At 40.3% G+C, this 26627-nt stretch overlaps 1 pseudogene; it reads right to left on the reverse strand.

The window, feature by feature from the left end:
- LOC144340950 (uncharacterized) overlaps positions 1–20470 on the reverse strand; it is a 42129-nt pseudogene extending 21659 nt beyond the window's left edge.
- Positions 20471–26627: the final 6157 nt, after the last annotated feature.

Consider the following 26627-nt stretch of genomic DNA (forward strand, 5'->3'; position numbering starts at 1 on the left):
TCTCAGAAAGCTTGTTTCCAGTTTTCATCTGAGGATATTTTCCTTTTTCCCCATAGCCCTCCATGGGCTTCCAAATATCACTTTGCAATTTCCACAAGAACAGTCTTGGCAGAAGGCTCCTTGAGGGGAAAGATGTAACTCTGTGAGATAAATTCACAGAACACAAAGGAGTTTCTCAGAAAGCTTCTTTCCACTTTTTGTATGAGGATATTTTCTTTTTGCCCATAGCCCTCTATGGGTTTCCAAATATCACTTTGCAAATTCCACAATAACAGTCTTAGCGACAGGCTTCTTGTGGGGAAAGCTGTAACTCTGTGAGATGAATTCACAGATCACAAAGAAGTTTCTCAGAAAGCTTATTTCTCATTTCTATGGGAGGATATTTCCTTTGTCCCTATAGCCTTCCAAGAGATCCGAAACATCAGTTGTGTGATTCCACAGAAATAAGGCTAGGAAACAGCTCCACGAAATACAGCAGTAACTCAGTGAGTGGAAGTCACACATCACAAAGCAGTTTCTCAGAAATCTTCCTTCCAGTTTTTATCTGAGGATGTTTTCTTTTTCAACATAGCCCTCTATGGGCTTCCAAGTATCACTTTGCAAATTCCACAAGAAGAGTCTTAGCGAACGGCTTCTTGAGGGGAAAGCTGTAACTTTGTGAAATGAATTCCCAGAACACAAAGCAGATTCTCAGAAAGCTTCTTTCCAGTTTTTATGTGAGGATATTTCCCTTTTTCCCCATAGCCCTCCTTGGGCTTCCAAATATCACTTTGCAAATTCTATAAGAACAGTCTTAGCAAAAAGCTTCTTCAGGGGAAGTCTGTAAATATGTGACCTGAATTCACAGATCACAAAAAGTTTCTCGGAAAGCTTCTTTCTCATTTCCATCGGAGGATATTTATTTTGCCCTATACCCCTCCAAGGGATTCGAAACACCAGTTCTCAGATTCCTCAGAAATAAGACTAGTAAAAAGCTCCACGAAATACAGCACTAACTCGTGAGTGGAAGTCACATGTCACAAAGCAGTTTCTCAGAAAGCTTCTTTCCAGTTTTTGTCTGAAGATAATTTCCTTTTCCCCATAGCTCTCTACGGGCTTCCAACTATCACTTCACAAATTCCATAAGAACAGTCTTAGCGAAGGTCTTCTTGAGGGGAAAGCTGTAACTCTGTGAGATGATTTCACAGATCACAAAGAAGTTTCTCAGAAAGCTTCTTTCTCATTTCTGTCGGAGGATATATCCTTTGGCCCTGTAGTCTTCCAAGGGATCCGAAATATCTGTTCTCTGATTCCACACAAATTAGGCTAGCAAACAGCTCCAGGAATTACAGCTGTAACTCAGTGAGTGGAAGTCACACATCACAAAGCAGTTTGTCAGAAAGCTTCTTTCCAGTTTTTATCTGAGGATATTTTCTTTTTTTACCATAGCGTTCTATGGGCTTCCAAATATCACTTTGCAAATTCCACAAGAACAGTCTTAGGGAAGGGCTTCTTGAGGGGGAAGCTGTAACTCTGTGAGATGAATTCACAGGTCACAAAGAAGTTTCTCTGAAAGCTTCTTTCTCATTTCTATCAGAGGATATTTCCTTTGGCTCTATAGACTTCCAAGGGATCCGAAATATCAGTTCTCAGATTCCACAAAAATAAGGCTAGCAAGCAACTCCACGAAATACAGCTGTAACTCAGTGAGTGGAAGTCACACATCACAAAGCAGTTTCTCAGAAAGCTTCTTTTTAGTTTTTTTCTGAGGATATTTTCTTTTTATCCATAGCCCACAATGGGCTTCCAAATATCACTGTGCAAATTCCACAAGAACAGTCTTAGGGAACGGCTCCCTGAGGGGAAAGCTGTAACTCTGTAAGATGAATTCACAGAACACAAAGCAGTTTCTCAGAAAGCTTCTTCCCTTTTTTATCTGAGGATATTTTCCTTTTTCCCCATAGCCTCCATGGGCTTCCAAATATCACTTGGAAATTCCACAAGAACAGTCTTTGCGAAAGACGTCTTGAGGGGAAAGCCGTAACTCTGTGAGATGAATTCACAGAACACAAAACAGTTTCTCAGAAAGCTTCTTTCCAGTTTTTGTCTGAGGATATTTTCTTTTTCCCCGTAGCCCTATATGGGCTTCCAAATATCACTTTGCAAAATCCACAAGAACAGTCTTAGCGAAAGGCATCTTGAATGTAAAGCTGTAACTCTGTGAGATGAATTCACAGACCACAAAGAAGTTTCTCTGAAAGCTTCTTTCTCATTTCTATCGGAGGATATTTCCTTTGGTCCTATAGTCGACCAAGGGATCCGAAACATCAGTTTTCAGATTCCACAGAAATAAGGCTGGCACACAGCTCCAAGAAATACAGCTCTAACTCAGTTAGTTGAAGTCACACATCACCAAGCAGTTGGTGAGAAAGCTTCTTTCTAGTTATTATCTGAGGATATTTTCCTTTTTCCCCATAGTCCTCCGTGTGCTTCCAAATATCACTTTGCAAACTCCACAAGAACAGTCTTAGCGAAAGGCTTCTAGCAGGGAAAGATGTAACTCTGTGAGATGAATTCACAGAACACAAAGCAGTTTCTCAGAGAGCTTCTTTCCAATTTTTGTCTAAGGATATTTTCTTTTTCTATAGCCCTCAGTGGGCTTCAAAATATCACTTTGCAAATTGCACAAGAACAGTCTTAGCGAAAGACTTCTTGAGGGGAAAGTTGAAACTCTGTGAGATGAATTCACAGAACACAAAGCAATTTCTTAGGAAGCTTCTTTTCAGTTTTTGTCTGTGGATTATTTCTTTTTCCCCATAGCCGTCTATGGGCTTCCAAATATCACTTTGCAAATTCCACAAGAAAAGTCTTAGCGAAAGGCTCCTTGTGGGGAGAGATGTAACTCTGTGAGATGAATTCACATAACACAAAGCAGTTTCACAGAAAGCTTCTTTCTCATTTCTATCGGAGGATATTTCCTTTGGCCCTATAGACTTCCAAGAGATCCGAAATATCAGTTCTCAGATACCACAGAAATAAAGCTAGCAAACAGCTCCACGAAATACAGCTATAACTCAGTGAGTGGAAGTCACACATCACAAAGCAGTTTATCACAAAGCTTCTTTCCCGTTTTTATCTGAGGATATTTTCGTGTTCACCATAGCCCTATATGGGCTTCCAAATATCACTTTGCAAATTCGACAAGAACATTCTTAGCGAAAGGCTCCTTGAGGGGAAAGATGGAACTCTGTGAGATGAATTCACAGAACAAAAAGCAGTTTCTAAGAGAGCTTCTTTCCAGTTTTTGTCTGATGATATTTTCTTTATCCCCATAGACATGTATGGGCTTCCAAGTATCACTTTGCAAATTCCACAAGAACAGTCTAAGCGAAAGACTTCTTCAGGGGAAAGCTGTAACTCTGTGAGATGAATTCACAGATCACAAAGAAGTTTCTCAGAAAGCTTATTTCTCATTTCTATTGGAGGATATTTCCTTTGGCCCTATAGTCTTTCAAGGGATGAGAAATACCAGATCTCAGATTCCACAGAAATAAGGCTAGCCAGCAGCTCACGAAATACAGTGGTAAGTCAGTGAGTGGAAGTCACACATCACAAAGCAGTTTCTCAGAAAGCTTCTTTCCAGTTTTTATCTGAGGATATTTTCTTTCTAACCATAGTCCACTACGGTCTTCCAAATATCACTTTGCAAATTCCACAAGAACAGTCTAAGCGAATGGCTTCTTGAGGCGAAAGCTGTAACTCTGTGAGATGAATTCACGAAACAAAAAGTAGTTTCTCAGAAAGCTTCTTTCCAATTTTTATCTGACGATATTTTCCTTTTTCCCCATAGCCCTCTAAGGGCTTCCAAATATCACTTTGCAAATTGACAAGAACAGACGTATCAAAAGGCTCCTTTAGGGGAAAGATGTAACTCTCTGAGATGAATTCACAGAACACAAAGAAGTTTCTCAGAGAGCTTCTTTCCAGTTTTTGTCTGAGGATATTTTCCTTTTTCCCCATAGTCCTAAATGGGCTTCCAAATATCACTTTGCAAATCCAAGGAGAACAGTCTTACCGAAAGGCTCCTTGAGGGGAAAGATGTAACTCCGTCAGATGAATTCACAGAACACAAAGCAGCTTCTCAGAAAATTTCTTTCCAGTTTTTGTATGAGGGTATTTTCTTTTTCCCCATAGCCCTCCATGGGCTTCCAAATGTCACTTTGCAAATCCCACAAAAACAGTCTTAGCGAAAGGCTCCTTGAGGGGAAAGCTGTAACTCTGTGAGATGAATTAACAGAACACTTAGCAGTTTCTCTGAAAGCTTCTTTCCACTTTTCATCTGAGGATATTTCCTTTTTCACTATAGCCCTCATGGGCTTCCAAATATCACTTTGTAAAATCAACAAGAACAGACCTAGCTGAATGCTTCTTGAGGGGAAAGCTGTAACTCTGTAAGATGATTTCACAGAACACAAAGGAGTTTCTCAGAAAGCTTCTTTCTCTTTGTTATCGGAGAATATTTCTTTGGCTCTATAGTCTTCAAAGGGATCCGAAATATCCGTTCTCAGATTCCACATAAATAAGGCTTGCAAATAGGTCCACGAAATACAGCTGTAACTCTGTGAGTCGAAGTCACACATCACAAGGCAGTTTCTGAGAAAGCTTCTTTCCAGTTTTTCTCTGAGGATATTTTGTTTTTCACCAGAGTCCTCGATAGGCTTCCATTATCACTTTGCTAATTCCACAAGAACAGGCTTAGCGAACGGCATCTTAAGGGGAAAGCTCCAACTCTGTGAGATGAATTAACAGAACACTAAGCAGTTTTTCAGAAAGCTTCTTTCCAGTTTACTCCGAAGATACTTCCTTTTTCACCGTAGCCCTCCATGGGCTTAAAAATATCACTTTGCAAATTCAACAAGAACAGACCTAGCGAAAGGCTCCTTGAGGGGAAAACTGTAACTCTGTGAGATGATTTCACAGAACACAAAGGAGTTTCTCAGAAAGCTTCTGTCTCCTTGTTATCGGAGGATATGTCCTTTGGCCCTATAGTCTTCAAAGGGATCGGAAATATCTGTTCTCAGATTCCACAGAAATAAGGCTAGCAAACAGATCCACGAAATACAGCTGTAACTCTGTGAGTGACAGTCACACACCACAAATCAGTTTCTCAGAAAGCTTCTTTCCAGTTTTTCTTTGAGGATATGTTCTTTTTCACCATAGCCCTCTATGGGTTTCCAAATATCACTTTGCAAATTCTACTAGAACAGGCTTAGCCAACGGCTTCTTGAGGGGAAAGCTGTAACTCTGTGAGATGAGTTAACGGAACACTAAGCAGTTTCTCAGAAAGCTTCCTTCCGGTATTCATCTGAGGATATTTCCTTTTTCACCATAGCCTTCCATGGGCTTCCAAATATCACTTTGCAAATTCCCCAAGAACAGACCTAGCAAAAGGCTTTTTGGAGGGAAATCTGTAACTCTGTGAGATGATTTCACAGAACCCAAAGGAGTTTCTCTGAAAGCGTCTGTTTCTTTTTTATCGGAGGGTATTTCCTTTGGCCCTAAAGTCTTAAAAGGGATCAGAATTATCCGTTCTGAAATTCCACAGAAGTAAGGCTATAAAACAGATCCACGAAATACAGCTGTAAGTGTGTGAGAGGAAGCCACACATCACAAAGCAGTTTCTCAGAAAACTTCTTTCCAGGTTTTCTCTGAGGATATTTTCTTTTTCACCGTAGCCCTCTATGGGCTTCCAAATAACACTTTGCGAATTCCACAAGAACGGGCTTACCGAGCGGCTTGTTGAGGGGAAAGCTGTAACTCTGTGAGATGAATTAACAGAACACTAAGCAGTTTCTCAGAAAGCTTCTTTCCAGGTTTCATCTGAGGATATTTCCTTTTTCACCATAGCCCTCTATGGGTTACCAAATATCACCCTGCAAATTCCACAAGAACTGTCTTAGCGAAAGGCTTCCTGAGGGGAAAGCTGCAACTCTGTGAGATGATTTCATAGAACACAAGGAATTTTCTCAGAAAGCTTCTTCTCTTTGTTATCGGAGGATATTTCCTTTGGCCCTATAGTCTTCAAAGGGATCCGAAATATCTGTTCTCTGATTCCACAGAAATAAGGCTAGCAAAGAGATCCACGAAATACAGATGTAACTCTGTTAGTGGAAATCAAACATCACAAAGCAGTTTCTCAGAAAGCTTCTTTCCACATTTCATCTGAACATATTTCCTTTTTCATCATAGCCCTCAATGGGCTCCCAATATCTCTTTGCAAATTCCAGAAGAACTGTCTTAGCAAAAGGCTTCTTGAGGAGAGAGCTGTAACTCTGTGAGATGATTTCACAGAACACAAAGGAGTTCCTCAGAAAGCTTCTTTCTCTTTGTTATCGGAGCGTATTTCCTTTGGCCCTACAGTCTTCAAAGGGATCCGAAATATCCGTTCTCAGATTCCACAGAAATAGGGCCAGCAAACAGATCCACGAAATACAGCTGTAAGTCTGTGAGTGGAAGTCGCACAGCACAAAGCAGTTTCTCAGAAAACTTCTTAATATTTTTTCTCTGACGATATTTTCTTTTTCACCATAGCCCTCTATGGGATTCCAAATATCACTTTGAAAATTAGACAGGAACAGGCTTAGGGAACGGCTTCTTTAGGGGAAATCTGTACTCTGTGACATGAATTAACAGAACACTAAGCAGTTTCTCAGAAATCTTCTTTTCAGTTTTCATCTGAGGATATTTCGTTTTTCATCATAGCCCTCCATGGGCTCCCAATATCTCTTTGCAAATTCCACAAGAACAGTCTTAGCAAAAGGCTTCTTGAGGGGAAAGCTGTAACTCTGTGAGATGATTTCACAGAACACAAAGTACTTTCTCAGAAAGCTTCTTTCTATTTGTTATGGGAGGATATTTCCTTTGGCCCTATAGTCTTCCAAGGGATCCGAAATATCCGTTCTCAGTTTCCACAGAAATAAGGCTAGCAAACAGATCCACGAAATACAGCTGTAACTCTGTGAGTGACAGTCACACACCACAAATCAGTTTCTCAGAAAGCTTCTTTCCAGTTTTTCTTTGAGGATATGTTCTTTTTCAACATAGCCCTCTATGGGTTTCCAAATATCACTTTTCAACTTCTACAAGAACAGGCTTCACGATCGGCTTCTTGAGGGGAACGCTGTAACTCTGTGAGATGAGTTAACGGAACACTAAGCAGTTTCTCCGAAAGCTTCTTTCCAGTTTTCATCTGAGGATCTTTCCTTTTTCACCATAGCCCTCCATGGGCTTCCAAATATCACTTTGTCAATTCCACAAGAACTGTCTTAGCGAACGGTTTCTTGACTGGAAAGCTGTAACTCTGTGAGATGTTTTCACAGAACCCAAAGGAGTTTCTCAGAAAGCTTCTTTCTCTTTGTTATCAGAGGAGATTTCCTTTGGCCCTATAGTCTTCAAAGGGATCCGAAATATCCGTTCTCAGATACCACAGAAATAAGGCTAGGAAACACATCCACGAAATACAGCTGTAAATCTGTGAGTGGAAATCACTCATCACAATGTAGTTTATCAGAAAGCATCTTTCCAGTTTATCTCTGAGAATATTTTCTTGTTGACCATAGCCCTCTATGTGTTCCAAATATCACTTTGTAAATTCTCCAGGAACAGGCTTAGTGAACGCCGTTTTGAGGGGAAAGCTGTAACTGTGTGAGATTATTTCGCAAAACACAAAAAAAGTTTCTCAGAAAGCTTCTTTCTCTTTGTTATCGGAGGATATTTCGTTTGGCTCTAGAGTCTTCAAAGGGATCCGAAATATCAGTTCTCAGATTCCACAGAAATAAGACTAGCAAACAGATCCATGAAATACCGGTGTAACTCTGTGATAGGAAGTCACACATCACAAAGCAGTTTCTCAGAAAGCTTCTTTCCAGTTTTTCTGCGAGGATATTTTGTTTTTCACCATAGCCTTCTACGGGCTTCCAAATATCGCTTTGCAGATTCCACAAGAACAGGCTTAGCGAACGGCTTCTTGAGGGGAAAGCTGTAAATTTCTGAGATGAATTAACAGAACACTAAGCAGTTTCTCTGAAAGCTTCCTTCAGTTTCTATCTGAAGATATTTCCTTTTTCACCATAGCTCTCTAAGGGCTTCCATATATCATTGTGCAAATTCCACAAGAACAGTCTTAGCGAAAGGGTTCTAGAGGAGAAAGCTGTAACACTGTGAGATGAATTAACAGAACATTAAGCAGTTTCTCAGAAAGCTTCTTTCCAGTTTCTATCATAGGATACTTTCTTTTTCACCATAGCCCACCATGGGCTTCCAAATATCACTTTGCAACTTTCTCTAGAACACTCTTAGCAAAAGTCTTCTAGAGGGACAAGCTGTAACTCTGTGAGATGATTTCACAGAACATAAAGAAGTTTCTCAGAAAGCTTCCTTCTCTTTTCTATCGGAGGTTATTTCCATTGGCTCTATAATATTCCAAGGGTACCGAAATATCAGTTCTCAGATTCCACAGAAATAAGTCTAGCAAACAGCTCAATGAAATACAGCTGTATCTCTGTGAGTGGAAGTCACACATCACAAAGCAGTTTCTCAGAATGCTTCTTTCCAGTTTTTCTCTGAGGATGTTTTCTTTTTTACCATAGCCCTCTAAGGGCTTCCTAATATCACTTTGCCAATTCCACAAGAACAGGCTTAGCGAACGGCTTCTTGAGGGGAAAGTTGTAAGTCTGTGAGATGAATTAAGAGAACACTAAGCAGTTTCTCAGAAAGCTTCTTTCCAGTTTTCATCTGAGGATATTTCCTTTTTCAACATAGCCCTCCGTGGACTTCCAAATATCACTTTGCCAATTCCACAAGAACAGTCTTAGCGAAAGGCTTCTTTAGGGACAAGGTGCAACCCTGTGAGATGATTTCACAGAAAACAAAGAAGTCTCTCAGAAAACTTCTTTCTCTTTACTATCGGAGGATATTTCCTTTCGCCCTGTAGTGTTCAAAGGATGCGAAATATCACTTCTCAGATTGCACAGAAATGATGCTACCAAACAGGTCCTCGAAATACAGCTGTAACTCTGTGAGTGGATGTCCCACATCACAAAGCAGTTTTTCGCAAAGCGTCCTCCCAGTTTTTCTCCGAGGATTTCTTCTTGTTCACCATAGCCCTCTACTAGCTTACAAATATCACTTTGCATATTTCACAAGGACTGTCTTAGTGAACGGCTTCTTGAGGGAAACCTGCAACTCTGCGAGATGAATTAACAGAACACCAAGCAGTTTCTCAGAGATCTTCTTTCCAGTTTTTATCAGAGGATACTTCCTTTTTCACCGTAGCCCTACATGGGCTTTCAAATATCACCTTGCTAATTGCACAAGAATAGTCTTCGTGAAAGGCTTTTTGAGGGGAAAGCTGTAACTCTGTCGGATGATTTCAGAAAACACAAGGGAGTTTCTCAGAAAGCTTCTTTCTCTTTGTTATGTCTGGATATTTCCTATGGCCCTATAGTCTTCAAAGGGATCTGAAATATCCGTTCTCAGACTCCACAGAAATAGGGCGAGCAAACAGATCCACGAAATACAGTTGTAACTCTGTGAGTGGAAGTCACACATCACAAAGCAGTTTCTCAGAAAGCTTCTTTCAAGTTTTTCTCTGAGGATATTTTCTTTATCACCACACCCCTCTATATGCTTAAAAATATCACTTTGCAAATTCGACAAGAACAGGCTTAACAAACGGCTTCTTGAGGGGAACACTCTAAATCTGTGAGATGAATTAACAGAACACTAAGCACTTTCTCAGAAAGCTTCTTTCCTGTATTCATCTGAGGATATTTCCTTTTTCACCCTAGCCCTCCATGGGCTTCCAAATATCACTTTGCAAATTACACAAGAACAGTCTTAGCGAACGGATTCTACAGGGGAAAGCTGTAACTCAGTGAGATGATTTCACAAAACCCAAAGGAATTTCTCAGAAAGCTGCTTTATCTTTGTTATCGGAGGATATTTCCTTTGGCCCTATAGTCTTCAAAGGGATCCGAAATATCCTTTCTCAGTTTCCACAGAAATAAGGCTAGCAAACAGACCCTAGAAATACAGCTGTAACTCTGTGAGTGACAGTCACACACCACAAATCAGTTTCTCAGAAAGCTTCTTTCCAGTTTTTCTTTGAGGATATGTTCTTTTTCACCATAGCCCTCTATGGGTTTCCAAATATCACTTTGCTAATTCTACAAGAACAGGCTTAGCGTACGGCTTCTTGAGGGGAAAGCTGTAACTCTGTGAGATGAGTTAATGGAACACTAAGCAGTTTCTCAGAAAGCTTCCTTCCAGTTTTCATCTGAGGATATTTCCTTTTTCACCATAGCCCTCCATGGGTTTCCAAATATCACTTTGCAAATTCCCCAAGAACAGACCTAGTAAAAGGCTTTTTGAAGGGAAATCTGTAACTGTGTGAGATGATTTCACAGAACCCAAAGGAGTTTCTCTGAAAGCGTCTGTTTCTTTTTTATCGGAGGGTATTTCCTTTGGCCCTATAGCCTTAAAAGGGATCCGAAATATCCGTTCTCAAATTCCACAGAAATAAGGCTATAAAACAGATCCACGAAATACAGCTGTAAGTGTGTGAGAGGAAGTCACACATCAGAAAGCAGTTTCTCAGAAAGCTTCTTTCCAGTTTTTCTCTGAGGATATTTTCTTTTTCACCATAACCCTCTATGGGCTTCCAAATATCACTTTGCCAATTCCAGAAAAATAGTCTTAGCGAAAGGCTTCTTGAGGGGAAACCTGTAACTATATGACATGAATTAAGAGAACACTAAGCAGCTTCTCAGAAAGCTTCTTTCCGGTTTTCATCTGAGGACATTTTCTTTTTCTCCATAGCCCTTCATTGTCTTCCAAATATCACTTTGCAAATTCCACAAGAACAGTGTTAGCGAAAGGCTTCTTGAAGGGAAAGCTGTAACTCTGTGAGATGATTTCACAGAACACAGAAGAGTTTCTCAGAAAGCTTCTTTCTCTTTGTTGTCGGAGGATATTTCCGTTGGCCCTATAGTCTTCAAAGGGATCCGAAATATCAGTTCTCACATTCCACAGAAATAAGGCTAGCAAACAGCTCCACGAAATACTGCTGTAACTCCGTGAGTGGAAGTCACACATCACAAAGCAGTTTCTCAGAAAGCTTCTTTCCAGATTTATTCTGAGAATATTTCCTTTTTCACCATAGCCCTCTATGGGCTTCCAAATATCGCTTTGCAAATTCCACAAGAACAGGCTTAGCGAGCGGCTTCTGGAGGGGAAAGCTCTAACTCTGTGAGATGAATTAACAGAACACTAAGCAGTTTCTCAGAAAGCTTCTTTCCAGTTTTCATCTGAGGATATTTCCTTTTTCACGATAGCCCTCCATGAGCTTCCAAATATCACTTTGCAAATTCCACAAACAGTCTTAGCAAAAGGCTTCTTGAGGGGAAATCTGTAAGTCCGTGAGATGATTTCACAGAACACAAAGGAGTTTCTCCGAGAGTTTCTTTCTCTTTGTTATCGGAGGATATTTCCTTTGGCCCTATAGTCTTCAAAGGAATCTGAAATATCCTTTCTCAGATTCTACAGAAATAAGGGTAACAAACAGATTCACAAAATACAGCTGTAACTCTGTGAGTGGAAGTCACACATCACAAAGCAGTTTCTCAGAAAGCTTCTTTCCAGTTTTTCTCTGAGGATATTTTCGTTTTCACCATAGCCCTCTATGGCCTTCCAAATATCGCCTTTCAAATTCCACAAGAACAGGCTTAGCAAACGGCTTCTTGAGGGGCAAGCTGTAACTCTGTGAGATGAATTATCAGAACACTTATCAGTTTCTCAGAAAGCTTCTTTCCAGTTTTCATCTGAAGATATTTCCTTTTTTACCTTCACGTTCCATGGGCTTCCAAATATCACTTTACAAATTCCACAAGAACAGTCATAGCGAAAGGCTTCTTGAAGGAAATGCTGTAACTCTGTGAGATGATTTCAGAGAACACAAAGTAATTTCTGATAAAGCTTCTTTCTCTTTGTTATGGGAGGATACTTCCTATGGCCCTATAGTCTACAAAGAGATCCGAAATATCCTTTCTCAGATTCCACAGAAATGAGGCTAGCAAACAGCTCCACGAAATACAGATGTAACTCTGTGAGTGGCAGTCACAGATCACAAAGCAGTTTATCAGAAAGCTTCTTTCCAGTTGTTGTCTAAGGGTAATTTCTTTTTCACACTAGCCCTATTTGGGCTTCCAAATATCACTTTGAAGATTCCACAAGAACAGGCTTGGCAAACGACTACTAGAGGGAAATCTGCAACTCTGTGAGATTAATTATCAGAACACTAAGCAGTTTCTCAGAAAGCTAACTTCCAGTCTTCATCTGAGGATATTTCCTTTTTCACCGTATCCGTCCATGGGCTTCCAAATATCACTTTGAAAATTCCACAAGAACAGGTTTCGCGAAAGTCTTCTTGAAGGGAAAGCTGTAACTCTGTGAGATGATTTCACAGAACACAACGGAGTTTCTCAGAGCGTTCCTTTCTCTTTGTTATCGGAGGATATTACCTTTGGCCCTAATGTCTTCAACGGGATCCGAATTATCCGTTCTCAGATTCCACCGAAATAAGGCTAGCGAACAGAACCACGAAATACAGCTGTAACTCTGTGAGTGGAAGTCACACATCACAAAGCAGTTACTCAGGAAGCTTCTTTCCAGTTTTTCTCTGAGGATATTTTGTTTTTCATCATAGCCCTATGTTGGCTTCCAAATATCACTTTGCAAATTCCACAAGTTCAGGCTTATCGAACGGCTTCTTGATGGGAAAGCTGTATATCTGTAGATGAATTAACAGAACACTAAGCAGTTTCTCTGAAATCTTCTTTCCAGTTCTCATATAAGAATATTTCCTTTTTCACCATAGCCCTCCATGGGCTTCCAAATATCACCTTGCAAATTCCACAAGAACAGTCTTAGCGAACGTCTTCTAGAGGGGAAAGCTGTAACCCTGTGAGATGATTACACAGAACACAAAGGAGTTTCTCAGAAAGATTCTTTCTCTTTGTTATGGGAGGATATTTAATATGGCCCTATAGTCTTCAAAGGGATCCGAAATATCCTTTCTCAGATTCCACAGAAATAAGCCTAGCAAAGAGCTCCACGAAATACAGCTGTAAATCTGTGAGAGGAAGTCACATATTATAAAACAGTTTCTCAGATAGCTTCTTTCCAGTTTTTCTCTGAGGATATTTTCCTTTACACCATAGCCCTCTATGGGCTTCTAAATATCACTTTGCAAATTCCAGAAGAACAGGCTTTGCGAACGGCTTCTTGATGGGAAAGATGTAACTCTGTGAGATGAATTATCAGAACACAAAGCAGTTTCTCAGAAAGCTTCTTTCCAGTTTTCTTCTCAGGATATTTCCTTTTTCACCATAGCCCTCCATGGGCTTCCAAATATCCCTTTGGAAATTCAACAAGAACAGTCTTAGCGAAAGGCTTCTTCAGAGGAAAGCAGTAATTCTCTGAGATGATTACACAGAACACAAAGGAGTTTCTCAGAAAGTTTCTTTCTCTTTGTTATTGGAGGAGATTTCCTTTGGCCCTACAGTCTTAAAAGGAATCCGAAACATCCGTTCTCAGATTCCACAGATATAAGGCTAGAAAACAGATTCACGAAATACAGCTGTAACTCTGTGAGTTTAAGTCACACATCACAAAGCAGTTTCTCAGAAAACTACTTTCCAGTTTTTCTCTGAGGATATTTTCTTTTTCACCATAGCCCTCTATGGGCTTCAAATATCACTTTTCAAGTCCCACAGGAACAGGGTTAGCAAACGGCTTTTTGAGGGGAAACGTGCAACTCTGTGAGATGAATGAACAGAACACTAAACAGTTTCTCAGAAAGCTTCTTTACAGTTTTCTTCTAAGGATATTTCCTTTTTCACCATAGCCCCCCTTGGGCTTCCATATATCACTTTGCAAATTCCACCAGAACAGTCTTAGCTTTCGGCTTCTTGAGGGGAATGCTCTAACTGTGTGAGATGATTTAACAGAACACAAAGGAGTTTCTCAGAAAGCTTCTTTCTCTTTCTTATGGGAGGATATTTCCTTTGGCCCTATAGTCTTCAAAGGGATCCGTAATATCTTCTCTCAGATTCCACAGAAATAGGGCTAGCAAACAGATCCACGAAATACAGCTGTAACTCTCTGAGTGGAAGTCACACATCACAAAGCTGTTTCTCAGAAAGATTCTTTCCAGTTTTTCTCTGAGGATATTTTCTTTTTCACCATAGCCCTCTATGGGCTTCCAAATATCACTTTGCCAATTCTACAAGAACAGGCTTAGCGAACGGCTTCTTGAGAGGAAAGCTGTAACTCTGTGAGATGATTTCACAGGACACAAAGTAGTTTCTCAGAAAGCTTCTTTCTCTTTGTTATCAGAAGACATTTCCTTTGGCCCCATAGTCTTTAAAGGTTTCCGAAATATCAGTTCTCAGATTCCACAGAAATAAGGCTAGCAAACAGATACACGAAATACAGATGTAACTCTGTGAGTGGAAGTCACACATCACAAAGCTGTTTCTAAGAAAGCTTCTTTCCAGTTTTTCTCTGAGGATATTTTCTTTTTCACCATAGCCCTCTCTGGGCTTCCAAATGTCTCTTTGCCAATTCCACAAGAACAGGCTTAGTGAAAGGCTTCTTGAGGGGAAAGCTGTAACTCTGTGAGATGATTTCACAGAACACAAAGAAGTTTCTCAGAAAGCTTCTTTCTCTTTGTTATCGGAGGACAATTCCTTTGGCTCTATATACTTTAAAGGCATCCGAAATATCAGGTCTTAGATTCCACAGAAATAAGGCTAGCAGACAGATCCACGAAATTCAGATGTAACTCTGTGAGTGGAAGTCACACATCACAAAGCAGTTTCTCAGAAAGCTTCTTTCCAGTTTTTCTTTGAGGATATTTTCTTTTTCACCATAGCCGTCTATGGGCTTCCAAATATCACTTTGCCAATTCCACAGGAACAGGCTTAGCGAACGGCTTCTTGAGGGGAAAGCTGTAACTCTGTGAGATGAATTAACAGTACACTAAGCAGTTTCTCAGAAAGCTTCTTTCCAGATTTCATCTGAGGATATTTCCTTTTTCCCCGTAGCCCTCTATGGGCATCGAAATATCACTTTGCCAATTCCACAAGAACAGGCTTAGCGAAAGGCTTCTTGAGGGGAATGCTGTGAATCTGTGAGATGATTTCACAGAACACAAAGAAGTTTCTCAGAAAGGTTTTTTCTCTTTGTTATCAAAGGACATTTCCTTAGGCCCTGTCGTCTTCAAAGGGATCCCAAATATGAGTTCTCAGATTCCACAGAAATAAGGCTAGCAAACAGATCCATGAAATACGGATGTGACCCTGTGAGTGGGTCACACATCACAAAGCAGTTTATCAGAAAGCTTCTTTCCAGTTTTCCTCTGAGGATATTTTCTTTTTCAGCATAGCCCTCTAAGGGCTTCCAAATATCACTTTGCCAATTCCACAAGAACAGGCTTAGCGAAAGGCTTCTTGAACGGAAAGTTGTAACTCTGTGAGATGATTTCACAGAACACAAAGAAGTTTCCAAGAAAGCTTCTTTCTCTTTGTTATCGGAAGACATTTCCTTTGGCCCCATAGTCTTTAAAGGTTTCCGAAATATCAGTTCTCAGATCCAACAGAAATAAGGCTAGCAAACAGATCCACGAAATACAGATGTAACTCTGTGAGTGGAAGTCACACATCACAAAACTCTTTCTAAGAAAGCTTCTTTCCAGTTTTTCTGTGAGAATATTTTCTTTTACACCATAGCCCTCTATGGGCTTCCAAATATCACTTTGCCAATTCCACAAGAACAGGCTTAGCGAACGGCTTCTTGAGGCGAAAGCTGTAACTCTGTGAGATCAATTAACACAACACTAAGCAGTTTCTCAGAAAGCTTCTTTCCAGATTTCATCTGAGGATATTTCCTTTTTCACCGTAGATCTCTACGGGAATGGAAATATCACTTTGCCAATTCCACAAGAACAGGCTTAGCGAAAGGCTTCTTGACGGGAAAGCTGTAACTCTGTGAGATGATTTCACAGAACACAAGGAAATTTCTCAGAAAGCTTCTTTCTCTTTGTTATCGGAGCACACGTCCTTAGGCCCTCTCGTCTTCAAAGGAATCCGAAATATCAGTTCTCAGAATTCCACAGCAATAAGGCTAGCAAACAGATCCATGAAATACGGATGTAACTCTGGAGTGGAAGTCACACATCACTAAGCAGTTTATCAGAAAGCTTCTTTCCAGTTTTTCTCTGAGGATTTTTTCTTTTTCACCGTAGCCTTCTAAGGGCTTCCAAATATCACTTTGCCAATTCCACAAGAACAGGCTTAGCGATCGGCTTCTTGATTGGAATGCTGTAACTCTGTGAGATGAATTAACAGAACACTAAACAGTTTCTCAGAAAGCTTCTTTCCAGATTTCATCTGAGGATATTTCCATTTTCACCGTAGCCCTCTAAGGGCATCGAAATATCACTTTGCCAATTCCACAAGAACAGGCTTAGCGAAAGGCTTCATGAGGGGAAAGCTGTAACTCTATGAGATGATTTCACAGAAAACAAAGAAGTTTCTCAGAAAGCTTCTTTCTCTTTGTTATCGGAGGACATTTCCTTTGGCCCTATAGTCTTCAAAGGGATCCGAAATATCAGTTCTCAGATTCCACAGAAATAAGTCTAGCAAACAGATCCACGAAATACGGATGTAACTCTGTTAGTGGAAGTCACACATCACTAAGCAGTTTCTCAGAAAGCTTCTTTCCAGTTTTTCTCTGAGGATATTTTCTTTTTCACCATAGCCCTCCATGGGCTTCCAAATATCACTTTGCCAATTCCACATGAACAGTGTTAGCGAACGGCTTCTTGATTGGAAAGCTGTAACTCTGTGAGATGAATTAAGAGAACACAAACAGTTTCTCAGAAAGCTTCTTTCCAGATATCATCTGAGGATATTTCCTTTTTCAACGTAGCCCTCTAAGGGCATCGAAATATCACTTTGCCAATTCCACAAGAACAGGCTCAGCGAAAGGCTTCTTGAGGGGAAAGCTGTAACTCTGTGAGATGATTTCACAGAACCAAAAGAAGTTTCTCAGAAAGCTTCTTTCTCTTTGTTATCGGAAGACATTTCCTTTGACCCCATAGTCTTTAAAGGTTTCCGAAATATCAGTTCTCAGATTCCACAGAAATAAGGCTAGCAAACAGATCCACGAAATACAGATGTAACTCTGTGAGTGGAAGTCACACATCACAAAGCTGTTTCTAAGAAAGCTTCTTTCCAGTTTTTCTCTGAGGATATTTTTTTTCACCATTGCCCTCTATGGGCTTTCAAATGTCTCTTTGTCAATTCCACAAGAACAGGCTTAGCGAAAGGCTTCTTGAGGGGAAAGCTGTAATTCTGTGAGATGATTTCACAGAACACAAAGAAGTTTCTCAGAAAGCTTCTTTCTCTTTGTTATCGGAGGACAATTCCTTTGGCTATATATACTTTAAAGACATCCGAAATATCAGTTCTTAGATTCCACAGAAATAAGGCTAGCAGACAGATCCACGAAATTCAGTTGTAACTCGGTGAGTGGAAGTCACACATCACTAAGCAGTTTCTCAGAAAGCTTCTTTCCAGTTTTTCTCTGAGGATATTTTCTTTTTCACCATAGCCGTCTATGTACTTCCAAATATCACTTTGCCAATTCCAGAGGAACAGGCTTAGCGAACGGCTTCTTGAGGGGAAAGCTGTAACTCTGTGAGATGAATTAACAGTACACTAAGCAGTTTCTCAGAAAGCTTCTTTCTCTTTGTTATCGGAGGATATTTCCTTTGGCCCTATAGTCTTCAATGGGATCCGAAATATCTGTTCTCAGATTCCACAGAAATAAGGCTAGCAAAGAGATCCACGAAATACAGATGTAACTCTGTGAGATGAATTAACCGAACACTAAGCAGTTTCTCAGAAAGCTTCTTTCCACATTTCATCTGAGGATATTTCCTTTTTCACCATAGCCCTCTATGGGCGTCGAAATATCACTTTGCCAATTCCACAAGAACAGGCTTAGCGAAACGCTTGTTGAGGGGAATGCTGTGACTCTGTGAGATGATTTCACAGAACACAAAGAAGTTTCTCAGAAAGGTTTTTTCTCTTTGTTATCAGAGGACATTTCCTTAGGCCCCGTCGTCTTCAAAGGGATCCCAAATATCAGTTCTCAGATTCCACAGAAATAAGGCTAGCAAAAGTTCCACGAAATACGGATGTGACTCTGTGAGTGGAAGTCACACATCACAAAGCAGTTTATCAGAAAGCTTCTTTCCAGTTTTTCTCTGAGGATATTTTCTTTTTCAGCATAGCCCTCTATGGGCTTCCAAATATCACTTTGCCAATTCCACAAGAACAGGCTTAGCGAAAGGCTTCTTGAGCAGAATGTTGTAACTCTGTGAGATGATTTCACAGAACATAAAGTTATTTCTCAGAAAGCTTCTTTCTTTTTGTATCGGAGGACATTTCCTTTGGCCCTATAGTCTTCAAAGTGATTCGAAATATCAGTTCTCAGATTCCACAGAAAAAAGTCTAGCAAACAGATCCACGAAATAAGGATGTAACTCTGTGAGTGGAAGTCACACATCACTAAGCAGTTTCTCAGAAAGCTTCTTTCCAGTTTTTCTCTGAGGATATTTTCTTTTTCACCATAGCCCTCTATGGGCTTCCAAATGTCTCTTTGCCAATTCCACAAGAACAGGCTTAGCGAACGGCTTCTTGAGGGGAAAGCTGTAACTCTGTGAGGTGAATTAACAGAACATTAAGCAGTTTCTCAGAATGCTTCTTTCCAGATTTGATCTGAGTATATTTCCTCTTTCACCGTAGTCCTCTATGGGCATCGAAATATCACGTTGCCAATTCCACAAGAACAGGCTTAGCGAAAGGCTTCTTGAGGGGAAAGCTGTAACTCTGTGAGATGGTTTCAATGAACACAAAGAAGTTTCTCAGAAAGTTTCTTTCTCTTTGTTATCGGTGGACATTTCCTTTGGCCGTATAGTCTTCAAAGGGATCCGAAATATCAGTTCTCAGATTCCACAGAAATGAGGCTAGGAAACAGATCCACGAATTATGGATGTAATTCTATGAGTGGAAGACACAAATCACAAAGCAGTTTCTCAGAAAGTTTCTTTCCAGTTTTTCTCTGAGGATGTTTTCTTTCTCACCATAGCTCTCTATGGGCTTCCAAATATCACTTTGCCAATTCCACAAGAACAGGCTTAGCGATCGGCTTCTTGAGGGTAAAGCTGTTACTCTGTGAGGTGAATTAACAGAACACTAAGCAGTTTCTCATAAAGCTTCTCTCCAGATTTCATCTGAGGATATTTCCTTCTTCACCGTAGCCCTCTAAGGGCATCGAAATATCACTTTGCTAATTCAACAAGAACAGGCTTAGTGAAAGGCTTCTTGAGGGGAAAGCTGAAACTCTGTGAGATGATTTCACCGAACACAAAGAAGGTTCTCAGAAAGCTTCTTTCTCTTTGTTATCAGAGGACATTTCCTTTGGCCCTGTAGTCTTCAAAGGGATCCGAAATATCACTTCTCAGATTCCAAAGAAATAAGGCTAGCAAACAGATCCACGAAATACAGATGTGACGTTGTGAGTGGAGGTCACACATCACAAAGCACTTTCTCAGAAAGCTTGTTTCCAGTTTTTCTCTGAGGATATTTTCTTTTTCACAATAGCCCCCTATGGGCTTCCAAATATCACTTTGCCATTTCCACAAGAACAGGCTTAGCGAACTGCTTCTTGAGGGGAAATCTGTAACTCTGTGAGATGAATTAACAGAACACTAAGCAGTTTCTCAGAAAGCTTCTTTCGAGTTTTCATCAGAGAATATTTCATTTTCCACCGTAGCCCTCTATGTGCTTCCAAATATCACTTTGCCAATTCCACAAGAACAGGATTAGCGAAAGGCTTCTTGAGGGGCAAGCTGTAACTCTGTGAGATGATTTCAGAGAACAAAAAAAAATTTCTCAGAAAGCTTCCTTCTCTTTGTTATCGGAGGACATTTCCTTTGGCCCTATAGTCTTCAAAGGGATCCTAAATATAAGTTCTCAGATTCCAAAGAAATAAGTCTAGCAAGCAGATCCTCGAAATACGGATGTAAGTCTGTGAGTGGACGTAACACATCACTAAGCAGTTTCTCTGGAAACTTCTTTCCAGTTTTTCTCTGAGGATATTTTCTTTTTCACCTTAGCCTTCTATGGGCTTCCAAATATCACTTTGCCAATTCCACAAGAACAGGCTTGGAGAATGGCTTCTTGATTGGAAAGCTGTAACTCTGTGAAATGAATTAACGTAAAACGAAACAGTTTCTCAGAAAGCTTCTTTCCATATTTCATCTGAGGATATTTCCATTTTCACCGTACTCCTCCACGGGCATCGAAACATCACTTTGCCACCACAAGAACAGGCTTAGAGAAAGGATTCTTGAGGGGAAAGCTGTGACTCTGTGAGATGATTTCACAGAACACAAAGAAGTTTCTCAGAAAGCTTCTTTCTCTTTCTTATCGGAGGACATTTCCTTTGGCCCTATAGTCTTCAAAGGGATCCGAAATATCAGTTCTCAGATTCCACAGAAATAAGTCTAGCAAACAGATTCACGAAATATCGATGTAACTCTGTCAGTGGAACTCACACATCACTAAGCAGTTTCTCAGAAAGCTTCTTTCCAGTTTTTCTCTGAGGATATTTTCTTTTTGACCATAGCCCTCCAAGGGCTTCCAAATATCTCTTTGCCAATTCCACAAGAATAGGCTTACCGAACGGCTTCTTGAGGGGAAAGCTGTAACTCTGTGAGATGATTTCCCAGAACACTAAGCAGTTTCTCAGAAAGCTTTTTTCCAGATTTCATCTTAGGATATTTCCTTTTTCACCGGAGCCCTCTTTGGGCATCGAAATATCACTTTGCCAATTCCACAAGAACAGGCTTAGCGAAAGGCTTCTTTAGGGTACAGCTGTAACTCTGTGAGATGATTTCACAGAACAAAAAGAAATCTCTCAGAAAGCTTCTTTCTCTTTGTTATCGGAGGACATTCCCTTTGGCCCTATAGTCTTCAAAGGGATCCGAAATATAAGTTCTCAGATTCCACAGAAATAAGTCTAGCAAACAGATTCCCGAAATACGGATGTAACTCTGTGAGTGGAAGTAACACGTCACTAAGCAGTTTCTCAGAAAGCTTCTTTCCAGTTTTTCCCTGAGGATGTTTTCCTTTACACCGTAGCCTGCTATGGGCTTCCTAATATCACTTTGCCAATTCCTCAAGAACAGGCTTGGAGATCGGCTTCTTGATTGGAAAGCAGTAACTCTGAGATGAATTAACGTAACACTAAACAGTTTCTCAGAAAGCTTCTTTCCAGATTTCATCTGAGGATATTTCCTTTTTCACCATAGCCCTCTGTGGGCATCCAAATATCATTTTGCCAATTCCACAAGAACAGGCTTAGTGAAAGGCTTTTTGAGGGGAAAGCTGTAACTCTGTGAGATGATGTCACAGAATACAAAGAATTTTCTCAGAAAGCTTCTTTCTGTTTTTTATCGGAGGACATTTCCTTTGGGCCTATAGTCTTTAAATGTATCCGAAATATCAGTTCTCAGATTAAACAGAAATAAGGCTACCAAAGAGATCCACGAAATACAGATGTAACTCTTTGAGTGGAAGTCACACATCACAAAGCTGTTTCTAAGAAAGCTTCTTTCCAGTTTTTCTCTGAGGACATTTTCTTTTTCACCGTAGCCCTCTTTGGGCTTCCAAATATCTCTTTGCCAATTCCACAAGAACAGGCTTAGCGAACGGCTTCTTGAGGGTAAAGCTGTAACTCTGTGAGGTGAATTAACAGAACATTAAGCAGTTTCTCAGAAAGCTTCTTTCCAGATTTCATCTGAGGATATTTCCTCTTTCACCGTAGCCCTCTATGGGCATCGAAATATCACCTTGCCAATTCCAAAAGAACAGGCTTAGCCAAAGGCTTCTTGATGGGAAAGCTGTAACTCTGTGAGATGATTTCAAAGAACACAAAGAAGATTCTCAGAAAGCTTCTTTCTCTTTGTAATCGGAGGACATTTCCTTTGGCCCTATAGTCTTCAAAGGGATGCGAAATATCAGTTCTCAGATTCCACAGAAATAAGGCTAGCAAGCAGATCCACGAAATACGGACGTAATTCTGTGAGTGGAATTCACACATCACAAAGCAGTTTCTCAGAAAGCTTCTTTCCAGATTTCATCGGAGGATATTTCCTTTTTCACCGTAGCCCTCTATGGACATCGAAATATCACTTTGCCAATTCCAAAAGAACAGGCTTAGCAAAAGGTTTCTTGAGGGGAAAGCTGTAACTCTGTGAGATGATTTCACAGAACACAAAGAAGTTCCTCATAAAGATTCTTTCTCTTTGTTATCGGAGGACATTTCCTTTGGCCCTATAGTCTTCAAAGGGATCCGAAATATCAGTTCTCAGATTCCACAGAAATAAGGCTACCTAACAGATCCACGAAATACGGATGTAACTCTGTCAGTGGAAGACACACATCACAAAGCAGTTTCTCAGAAAGCTTCTTTCTAGTATTTCTCTGAGGATATTTTCCTCTAACACTAAGCAGTTTCTCAGAAAGCTTCTTTCCAGATTTCATCTGAGGATATTTCCTTTTTCACCGTAGCCCTCTATGGGCATCGAAATATCACTTTGCCAATTCCACAAGAACAGGCGTAGCGAAGGCTTCTTGAGGGGAAAGCTGAGACTCTGTGAGATGATTTCACAGAACACAAAGAAGTTTCTCAGAAAGGTTCTTTCTCTTTGTTATCAGAGGACATTTCCTTAGGCCCTGTCGTCTTCAAAGGGATCCGAAATATCACTTCTCATATTCCACAGAAATAAGGCTAGCAAACAGATCCACGAAATACGGATGTACTTCTGTGAGTGGAAGTCACACATCACAAAGCAGTTTCTCAGAAAGATTCTTTCCAGTTTTTCTCTGAGGATATTTTCTTTTTCACCATAGCCCTCTATGGGCTTCCAAATATCACTTTGCCAATTCCACAAGAACAGGCTTAGCAAACGGCTTCTTGAGGGGAAAGCTGTAACTCTGTGAGGTGAATTAACAGAACATTAAGCAGTTTCTCAGAAAGCTTCTTTCCAGATTTATTCTGAGTATATTTCCTCTTTCACCATAGCCCTCTATCGGCATCGATATATCACGTTGCCAATTCTACAAGAACAAGCTTAGCGAAAGGCTTCTTGAAGGGAAAGCTGTAATTCGGTGAGATGATTTCAAAGAACACAAAGAAGTTTCTCAGAAAGCTTCTTTCTCTTTGTTATCGGAGGACATTTCCTTTGGCTCTATATTCTTCAAAGGGATCCGAAATACCAGTTCTCAGATTCCGCAGAAATAAGGCTAGCAAACAGATCCACGAAATAGGGATGTAACTCTTTGAGTGGAAGTCACACATCACTAAGCAGTTTCTCAGAGAGCTTCTTTCCAGCTTTTCTCTGAGATTATTTTCTTTTTCACCGTAGCTTTCTATGGGCTTCCAAATATCACTTTGCCAATTCCAAAAGAACAGGCTTAGCGAATGGCTTCTTGAGGGGAAAGCTGTAACTCTGTGAGATGAATTAACAGAACACTAAGCAGTTTCTCAGAAAGCTTGTTTCGAGATTTCATCTGAGGATATTTCCTTTTTCACGGAGCCCTATATGGGCATCGAAATATCACTTTGCCAATTCCACAAGAACAGGCTCAGCGAAAGGCTTCTTGAGGGGAAAGCTGTAACACTGTGAGATGATTTCACAGAACATAAAGAAGATTCTCAGAAAGCTTCGTTCTCTTTGTATCAGAGGATATTTCCTTTCGCCCCATAGTCTTCAAAGGGATCCGAAATATCTGTTCTCAGATTGCACAGAAATAAGGTTAGCAAAGAGATACACGAAATACAGATGTAACACTGTGAGATGAATTAACAGAACACTAAGCAGTTTCTCAGAAAGCTTCTTTCCAGATTTCATCTGAGGATATTTCCTTTTTCACCATAGCCCTCTATGGGCTTCCAAATATCAGTTTGCAAATTCCACAAGAACTGACTTAGCGAAAGGATTCTTTAAGGGAAAGCTGTAACTCTGTGAGATGATTTAACAGAATACAAAGAAGTTTCTCTGAAAGCTTCTTTCTCTTTGTTATCGAAGGATATTTCCTTTGGCCCTATAGTCTTTAAAGGGATCCGAAATATCTGTTTTCAGATTGCAGAGAAATAAGGCTAGCAGAGAGATCCACGAAATACAGATGTAACTCTTTGAGTGGAAGTCACACATCAGAAAGCAGTTTCTCAGAAAGATTCTTTCCAGTTTTTTTTGAGGATATTTTGTTTTTCACCAGAGCCCTTCAGGGGCTTCCAATTATCACTTTGCGAAGTCCACAAGAACAGGCTTAGCAAGCTGCTTCTTGAGTGGAGAGCTGTAACTCTGTGAGATGAATTAGCAGAACAGTAAGCAGTTTCTCAGAAAGCTTCTCTCGAGTTTTCATCCGAGGATATTTCATTTTTCACCATAGCCCTCTATGGGCTTCCAAGTATCACTTTGCAAATTCCACCAGAACTGTCTTAGCGAAAGGCTTCTTGAGGGGAAAGCTGTAACTCTGAGAGATGTTTTCACAGAACACAAAGAAGTTTCTCATAAAGCTTTGTTCTCTTCGTTATCAGAGGATATTTCCTTTGGCCCTATAGTCTTCAAAGGGATCCGAAATATCTGTTCTCAGATTGCACAGAAATAAGGCTAGCAAAGAGATCCACGAAATACTGATGTAACTGTGTGAGTGGAAGTCACACATCACAAAGCAGTTTCTCAGAAAACTTCTTTCCAGTTTTCATTTGAGAATATTTCCTTGTTCAAAATAGCCTTCTATGGGCTTCCAAATATCACTTTGCACATTCCACAAGAACTGTCTTAGCGAAAGTCTTCCTGAGGGGAAAGCTGTAACTCTGTGAGATGATTTCACAAAACACATAGAAGTTTCTCAGAAACCTTCTTTCTCTTTGTTATCGGAGGATATTTCCTTTGGCCCCATTGTCTTCAAAGGGTTCCGAAATATCTGTTTTCAGATTCAACAGAAATGAGGGTAGCAAAGCGATCCACGAAATACAGTTGTAACTCTGAGTGGAAGTCACACATCACAAAGCAGTTTCTCAGAAATCTTCTTTCCAGTTTTTCTCTGAGGATATTTTCTTTTTCACCGGAGCCCCCTAGGGGCTTCCAAAAATCACTTTGCGAATTCCACAAGAAGAGGCTTAGCGAGCAGCTTCTTGAGGTGAAAGCTGTAACTCTGTGAGATGATTAACAGAACACTAAGCAGTTTCTCAGAAAACTTCTTTCGAGTTTTCAACTGAGGATATTTCCTTTTTCACCATAGCCCTCTATGGGCTTCCAAATATCACTTTGCAAATTCCACAAAAACTGTCTTAGCCAAAGGCTTCTGGAGGGGAAAGCTGTAACTCCGTGAGATGATCTCACAGAACACAAAGAAGTTTCTCTGAAAGCTTCTTTCTCCTTGTTATCGGACGATATTTCCTTTGGCCCCATAGTCTTCAAAGGGAACCGAAATATCTGTTCTCAGATTGCGCAGAAATAAGGCTAGCAAAGAGATCCACGAAATACAGATGTAACTCTGTGAGATGAATTAACAGAACACTAAGCAGTTTCTCAGAAAGCTTCTTTCCAGATTTCATCTGAGGATATTTCCTTTTTCACCATAGCCCTCTATGGGCTTCCAAATATCACTTTGCAAATTCCACAAGAACTGCCTTAGCGAAAGGCTTCTTGAAGGGAAAGCTGTAACTCTGTGAGATGATTTAACAGTACACAAAGAAGTTTCTCTGAAAGCTTCTTTCTCTTTGTTATCGAAGGATATTTCCTTTGTCCGTATAGTCTTTAAAGGGATCCGAAATATCTGTTCTCAGATTGCAGAGAAATAAGGCTAGCAGAGAGATCCACGAAATACAGATGTAACTCTTTGAGTGGAAGTCACACATCACAAAGCAGTTTCTCAGATAGATTCTTTCCAGGTTTTTTTTGAGGATAATTTGTTTTTCACCAGAGCCCTTAAGGGGCTTCCAATTATCACTTTGCGAAGTCCACAAGAACAGGCTTAGCGAGCTGCTTCTTGAGTGGAAAACTGTGACTCTGTGAGATGAATTAACAGAACAGTAAGCAGTTTCTCAGAAAGCTTCTTTCGAGTTTTCATCTGAGAATATTTCATTGTTCACCGTAGCCCTCTGTGGGCTTCCAAATATCACATTGCAAATTCCATCAGAACTGTCTTAGCGAAAGGCTTCTTGAGGGGAAAGCTGTAACTCTGTGTGATGTTTTCACAGAACACAAAGAAGTTTCTCATAAAGCTTCTTTCTCTTTGTTATCGGAGGATATTTCCTTTGGCCCCATAGTCTTCAAAGGCTTCCGAAATATCTGTTCTCAGATTCCACAGAAATGAGGGTAGCAAAGCGATCCACGAAATACAGATGTAACTCTGTGAGTGGAAGTCACACATCACAAAGCAGTT

The sequence above is a fragment of the Macaca mulatta genome, chromosome 5 (genome assembly GCF_049350105.2).
Source record: "Macaca mulatta isolate MMU2019108-1 chromosome 5, T2T-MMU8v2.0, whole genome shotgun sequence".
NCBI lineage: Eukaryota > Metazoa > Chordata > Mammalia > Primates > Cercopithecidae > Macaca > Macaca mulatta.